Below are 8,140 nucleotides of genomic sequence, written 5' to 3' on the forward strand. Positions count from 1 at the left end.
CCCCCCCCCCCCCCCACCATGAGACCATGAACTAGACGAGAGCTTGCAGCAGACCACTCAGGAAGAGGACAGGAAGACGCAGCTCTTGGTATACAAGGTACCTCTCCTCTACACACACTGTATATAGTATATAAGAAATATTAATAATATATATTAATAACCACAGGGAGTAGTGGGAAAAACCAGCGCACACGTTTAGATGCTTCTGGTAGTAGCCAATCAAGTGTCAGCTATTCTATTTGGGTGGAAATGCAACAAGAAATTGGATTGGTTGGCCAATAGCTCCAGCGGAGTTCCATTTACTTTTTCATTTTTTTTTTTTTTATTCTGACCCTGTGTTTTAGGAAAGGGGCTGCCGATGGAGTAGATTTCCCACTAGATTTGTGTATCCGGTGAATATAATTGTAAAGTCCTATTGGAATGCAATAGGAAATTAAATTGGTTGGCCAACAGCTACATTTGGGTTCCATTTGTTCCTACACTTGTGAGGTCTGTAGATGCCTTGAGCAAGCCTAGTCCATGCATGTTGATACACCTAAAAAAATAGATCTAAAGCGAGCACAATAAATTGCACTGGTTGGCCAACAGTTTCAGTTGTGTTCCATTTGTTCATACATTTGTAAGGTCAGTAGATGCCTTAAGTGAGCCTGGTCCTTGCATCCCGCTGCACCTTTAAAGTATATCTAAAGCCAAAACTTTTTTGGGGGCCACCTAACCAAAGCGATCTTTAAGTGGAAAGTATCTAACCACAGTTGATGAAGTCATTGTACAGCTTCTCCCCTCTCTGCCGTGAGACCATGAACTAGATGAGAGCTTGCAGCAGACCACTCAGGAAGACGCAGCTCTCAATATACAAGGTATCTTTTTTTCTACACACTCTGTATATAGTATATAAGAAATATCCATACTATACTGTATAATAATAATCAAAGGAACTAGTGGATAAAAACGGGAGCAAATGTTTAGATGCTTCTGATAGTAGCCAACGGAGTGTAAGCTTTCCTTCGCTGGTGGAATGCAACAAGATATTGGATTGGTTGGCCAACAGCTCCAGCTGAGTTCCATTTTTATTCATAATTCTGAGACTACTTTTCAGGGGCTACTGAAGGAGTAGATTTTCCACTAGACTTGTGTATCTTGTGAATACATTTGTGAAGTCTTATTGGAATGCAATAAGAAATTGGACTGGTTGGCCAACAGCTACAGTTGGGTTTCAATTTGTTCATACACTTATGGGGTATATAGATGCCTTGAGGAAGCCTAGTCCATGCATGTTGATACACCTAAAAAATAGATCTATAGCCAGCACAATAAATCGCATTGGTTGGCCACCAGTTTCAGTTGGGTTCCATTTGTTCATACACTTATAAGGTCTGTAGATGCCTTGAATGAGGCTGGTCTATGCATGTTGGTGCACCTTTAACATACAGTATGTCTAAAGCCAAAATAAGAAATTGGATTGGTTGGCTAACAGCTCCAGCTGGGTTCCATTTGTTCATACACTTGTAAGGTCTGTAGATGCCTTCAGTGAGCCCGGTCTGAACATGTTGATGCACCTTTAAAGTATATCTAAATCCCAAACCAGAAACTTGATTGGTAGGCCAACAGTTCCAGTTGGGTTCCATGTGATCATACACATGTAAAGTCTGTAGATGCCTTGAGTGAGCCTGGTCTGTGCATGTGGCTACAGGGCTGCCACATCGGTCCTGAAAATATTCCATTTATCACCCTGTATATAAATAACCCTGGGGGCTGTGTCATTTTGAGTCTTCCTAATTACATATTACACATTAAAGTATCTGAGCCAGAAACGCATTGGTTGTTACAAACCTATATGCTATAAACAAAGGCTAATATTAAAGGATTTTTTACTCTTTGATGGTCAGGAGCTCTAATTAGAGTTTTTGCTTTTGGATCTTACTAGTTCAACCTATCATTCAATTTACAGTATATTTCTTATATATACACTAAAGGGGTCCCTTGTTTTTATCGAGAGCGATCTCACCAGAGCCACTGTGCCCCATATGAATTTGATTGACTTTCTTCAACCATGAACTACTGATAAGTTGAATCCAGCACCTCCGATATGCATGCTCTGGACTATAGCAATATAAACCTGGAAGGGGTTCTGACCCCTCACCATTGTGTCCAGACCTAAAGAGAAAAACGTCTTTCTATTGACACACTTTAGGAAGGGATGGAGTTACCCTTTAAGTTAGCTTGCTGTCCATTTATTTAATGATCTGTATATCCCAGTACTGGTGCTTCTGTGGGTTACAATGCAGTTATGCAGCGGAGACCTCTGTTCTCATTGGAATCTTAGAAGCAGGTATTGATTAGAATTCTATTGCTGGCTTTTACGGCTGAAAGCTGGGGGATTTTTACCCTGTGTACTCTTCAAATATCCAAACATATATTTTTCTTTTATTACTTACTATTATTATATACTATATAAAGCAGCTATGAACCCTAACTGAATAACATTTAATTTGCTAAAGCACTGTGTATCGTAAATAAATACCATTTTGTTCTGTTGCAATCATTGTTATTGGCTGTAAGACATACAGCTTACAGTAGAACACTACACGATATGGCTACAACCCCAATCGTGGGTACAATATAAATGTCATTTTTTACATAAAATTCCTATTTTCAGTCTTTGCTAAATCTCAGCACTGCTGATCTCCTGCAGCCTCTTTGCAGCCATTCACTATGTGGATGCACTCCAGTGATGGCTGCATGACATTAGGGCGGGTTTCCTAATGATGACAATAATAGACCATGCCTGTGTAATGTTTGTTGAAGCATTGAAGCAGACAATTGTATTCTCCATTGGAAGCCCGTGTGACATTCTGACTAAGGGAACTTAGCTCAGGAATGGAGGAAGCCCCTCATAATGGGCACAATAGGTGTGCAGAACCAGGAACTTAGTGCAGAGATGGTGGAAGTGCCTCATAATGGGTGCAGCAGGACAGGTGTGTGGAACCAGGAACCCTGCACAAGATAGTGGGAACCTCTTATAATGGGCATAGCAGGTGTGCAGAACCAGGAACTCTGCACAGGGATAGTGGAAACCCGTAATAATGAGCACAGCAGGTATGCAGACCAGGGAACTTAGTACAGAGATGGTGGGACCCCCTCATTATGGAAATCAGTAGTCTGTATTGTTTTAGAAAAACTGTCACATGACAATAAACAAAAATCTATCAGTACTTGGTCTGGAAAAAATGGTATCGGTGCATCCATTATATATATTTACAGGGATCCCAACCTGAAAGAAGCCATTTCAGGGAGGTGTCCTTCTCATTTCAGGGAGGTGCCCTCTACGCCCCCCCCCCATCCGCGGAGGGGGGTTAGGGGGGCTGGGAGAGAGCACCCTCCTGAAATGATGGCAGATAGCACAGGAAGCAATAGCTTCTTTGCTATCTGCAGGTTTTTTTTCTGATTTTGTTTTTAGTATTCTGACAGTTGCAGTCGTCAGAATATATAAAAAAAGGCATAAGAATGCATAGCTAGATTCCTATTGGCTATTGCACTTTGCAATAGCCAATAGCAAACTAGCTATTGCACCCACTCTCTGCTGCTTTTAATCACCAGAAGAGGACCTGATAGAAAAATTCAGGTCCCCCTCTGCTGATTGACAGCAGCAGTGGGCGGGTACATTACCTAGTTTGCTATTGGCTATTGCAAAGTGCAATAGCCAATAGGAATCTAGCTATGGATTCATATGCCTTTTTGTTTCTTTTCTGACTGACGGTCGGGCCGCGGCTCCCGATGTCAGAAAAGAAAAAAAAAAAGATCGCAGGGAAAGGTTTATCTGCTCGATCGAGCAGATAAACCTTTCCGGGAGGAAGTGTTTCTCTCCCGGGCAGCCGGGAGCTGCTATCAAATAGCGGGAGACTCCCGCAGCGTCCGGGAGAGTTGGGATGTCTGAATTTATAAAACAAATTATACATTAAAACAGAGATGTACAAATCCTAGGAGCTCCGTATGTTCCTTACAAATGACAGCTGCCTCCTAACTTTTTGATTTTTCTCTAGTCTAGTCTTGGAGCTGGAAAAGTATCTGTACTTGTACTTGTACCGAGTACGGTACTTGGTATCTGAACATCCCTACTTGTAAGTATAGAGCCGCCCTGGTTCTTTTATTTATTCTTCTATCCCAAATTACTCTTCATGCCAATGCATTCTGAGCTGTAGGTATAATAATTGTTTCCCAGAGACCTAGAAGTTATCTCACGAGTTCCTCTGAGTCTAGAAGTTTGAGAAAGGCTGCTCTGGTATGACTCAAATCGAGCCAGTCACAATCTTTGCTCTGTTTCCTTTTCTATTAACACTTCTGTGGTTTGTAGCTGCTTTTGAAGTTTGGATGCGGTTACATCTTTACAGTTTACACACTCCAGCTAACACGTCTAAAAAGTTAGCAGGGAGCTGCTATCAAATAGCGGGAGACTCCCGCAGCGTCCGGGAGAGTTGGGATGTCTGAATTTATAAAACAAATTATACATTAAAACAGAGATGTCCAAATCCTAGGAGCTCCGTATGTTCCTTACAAATGACAGCTGCCTCCTAACTTTTTGATTTTTCTCTAGTCTAGTCTTGGAGCTGGAAAAGTATCTGTACTTGTACTTGTACCGAGTACGGTACTTGGTATCTGAACATCCCTACTTGTAAGTATAGAGCCGCCCTGGTTCTTTTATTTATTCTTCTATCCCAAATTACTCTTCATGCCAATGCATTCTGAGCTGTAGGTATAATAATTGTTTCCCAGAGACCTAGAAGTTATCTCACGAGTTCCTCTGAGTCTAGAAGTTTGAGAAAGGCTGCTCTGGTATGACTCAAATCGAGCCAGTCACAATCTTTGCTCTGTTTCCTTTTCTATTAACACTTCTGTGGTTTGTAGCTGCTTTTGAAGTTTGGATGCGGTTACATCTTTACAGTTTACACACTCCAGCTAACACGTCTAAAAAGTTAGCTATGTACTCTTCAAGTAATTCTATAAACGCCACAAAGTACAGGTTTCAGAGAACTCAGTCCTGCTGGCCAGCAAGGCTGTATGATAATACCACACAATCCCTACTGAATTTACACTGTAGTTTCCCTTCCAAAGTAAAGTGACCAGATATCTTGATGGTTTATGTAGAGTAAAAGGATGAGAGCACCAAGTAGAGGATATTGGTCCAGAAACAGTAAAAGATTTGTCACAATAAAAGAGTCTATTCAGAACTGACATCCAACACAGTTTGGAGATTGTACAAAAGTCCCCGTTCATCAGGGCTTAGCTATACTGTACAGGAGGCAGCTGGATAAAGAATTGACTCCTTAACTATACGTAAAAAGTGGTTAGTAGCTTGCTTGCTGAGTTAGAAAACTGCTTCCGGACAATATAGCTGAGCAAGGTTCTAAGAATGATGATGAAGACTCACAACTGACCACGACATGTTGGGTATCAATTCTTGATAGACTTTTATATTGTGTGCACAAGAGGGCTGCCGCACTACTATAACCACTTTATTCATTTAGAACTCCCCAAAAATTTTCCGGCACTCCACCTCTCTACAGTATTTCCAGATTCTCCTGATGAATGCCCCCCCTACCCATACACAGGTACACCCTCCTCACGCTCCTCTGCAGTTCGGTTCACCTGTGGGATTCTGACAGTTGCAGTCGTCAGAATATATAAAAAAAGGCATAAGAATGCATAGCTAGATTCCTATTGGCTATTGCACTTTGCAATAGCCAATAGCAAACTAGCTATTGCACCCACTCTCTGCTGCTTTTAATCACCAGAAGAGGACCTGATAGAAAAATTCAGGTCCCCCTCTGCTGATTGACAGCAGCAGTGGGCGGGTACATTACCTAGTTTGCTATTGGCTATTGCAAAGTGCAATAGCCAATAGGAATCTAGCTATGGATTCATATTCCTTTTTGTTTCTTTTCTGACTGACGGTCGGGCCGTGGCTCCCGATGTCAGAAAAGAAAAGAAAAAATGATCGCAGGGAAAGGTTTATCTGCTCGATCGAGCAGATAAACCTTTCCGGGAGGAAGTGTTTCTCTCCCGGGCAGCCGGGAGCTGCTATCAAATAGCGGGAGACTCCCGCAGCGTCCGGGAGAGTTGGGATGTCTGAATTTATAAAACAAATTATACATTAAAACAGAGATGTACAAATCCTAGGAGCTCCGTATGTTCCTTACAAATGACAGCTGCCTCCTAACTTTTTGATTTTTCTCTAGTCTAGTCTTGGAGCTGGAAAAGTATCTGTACTTGTACTTGTACCGAGTACGGTACTTGGTATCTGAACATCCCTACTTGTAAGTATAGAGCCGCCCTGGTTCTTTTATTTATTCTTCTATCCCAAATTACTCTTCATGCCAATGCATTCTGAGCTGTAGGTATAATAATTGTTTCCCAGAGACCTAGAAGTTATCTCACGAGTTCCTCTGAGTCTAGAAGTTTGAGAAAGGCTGCTCTGGTATGACTCAAATCGAGCCAGTCACAATCTTTGCTCTGTTTCCTTTTCTATTAACACTTCTGTGGTTTGTAGCTGCTTTTGAAGTTTGGATGCGGTTACATCTTTACAGTTTACACACTCCAGCTAACACGTCTAAAAAGTTAGCTATGTACTCTTCAAGTAATTCTATAAACGCCACAAAGTACAGGTTTCAGAGAACTCAGTCCTGCTGGCCAGCAAGGCTGTATGATAATACCACACAATCCCTACTGAATTTACACTGTAGTTTCCCTTCCAAAGTAAAGTGACCAGATATCTTGATGGTTTATGTAGAGTAAAAGGATGAGAGCACCAAGTAGAGGATATTGGTCCAGAAACAGTAAAAGATTTGTCACAATAAAAGAGTCTATTCAGAACTGACATCCAACACAGTTTGGAGATTGTACAAAAGTCCCCGTTCATCAGGGCTTAGCTATACTGTACAGGAGGCAGCTGGATAAAGAATTGACTCCTTAACTATACGTAAAAAGTGGTTAGTAGCTTGCTTGCTGAGTTAGAAAACTGCTTCCGGACAATATAGCTGAGCAAGGTTCTAAGAATGATGATGAAGACTCACAACTGACCACGACATGTTGGGTATCAATTCTTGATAGACTTTTATATTGTGTGCACAAGAGGGCTGCCGCACTACTATAACCACTTTATTCATTTAGAACTCCCCAAAAATTTTCCGGCACTCCACCTCTCTACAGTATTTCCAGATTCTCCTGATGAATGCCCCCCCTACCCATACACAGGTACACCCTCCTCACGCTCCTCTGCAGTTCGGTTCACCTGTGGGATCGCTGACTGTAATCCATGTGTAAGCTCCAAGTAGGCACTTAGATAGATTTATTGAACCTCTCCCCTCCTCAACATGATAATGTGTCAGCATGACCTAGCGTTCCTCTTTATATGATGCAGAAAAAGAGGGGATTACAATGAGGTCCAGTACTGCCAGCTCCCCCTTATCATAATAACAATTGGAAGAGATTTCTGCCCATTTACAGGTGAAGCAGTTAAGAATCAGTCAAAGAGCGAACTTCTAAAAAGTTCCATCAGTTGTCAATTTTGGCACTGGACCTGGTAGTCCCGTTGTAGTCTGAGTTGTCCATTTTGGCCAAACGTTTTAAAAGACTGTGAACCCCCTGAATTTTGAAATTCTAAACTGAAAGTCCTTTTGAAGTCAGTGTAAGTCAGAACCTGGCTCAATTCATCAGAGAGCAGCAAATTATGAAAAATTGTGCAGAATAGTTTGGGAAGCTCCTGGCCTGATGAGATGCTCGGTCCATAAAGCACCTGAGACATTTCCTGTAACAATTCCATGAGGGATGCTAAGATACAGGGGTGGGACATGGTGGAACTGGAAGTCCCTTTGAAGACAGTCTAAGTCAGAACCTGGCTCAATGTATCAGGGAGCAGCAAATGATGCAAAATTGTGCAGGATAGTTTGGGAAGCTCCTGGCCTGATGAGATGCTCGGGTAGGGTTGCCACCTTTTCTTCCAATGAAACCCGAACAATCTTGTGACGAACGGTAATTTTTTTGGGAGAATGAGTCATGTCTTATTCATATGTAAATAGCGCCGCCCATTCATATGTAAATATCGCAGTTGAGACTATTTCTAGTGTGTGTGGGGGGGGGGGGGGGG

At 42.0% G+C, this 8,140-nt stretch overlaps 1 protein-coding gene across 1 annotated transcript in view; it reads left to right on the top strand.

Moving 5' to 3' along the window:
• Positions 1-32: 32 nt before the first annotated feature.
• Positions 33-8,140, top strand: part of CLDND2 (claudin domain containing 2) — a 13,929-nt gene continuing 5,821 nt past the window's right edge. Inside the window, exon 1 of the mRNA XM_018554382.1 lies at positions 33-97. The gene's annotated coding sequence lies outside the window, so the exon portion shown is untranslated. The remainder of the gene's footprint in view (positions 98-8,140) is intronic.

Source organism: Nanorana parkeri, unplaced genomic scaffold, assembly GCF_000935625.1.
Source record: "Nanorana parkeri isolate BGI_ZX_2015 unplaced genomic scaffold, ASM93562v1 scaffold155, whole genome shotgun sequence".
NCBI classification, from domain to species: Eukaryota; Metazoa; Chordata; class Amphibia; order Anura; family Dicroglossidae; genus Nanorana; species Nanorana parkeri.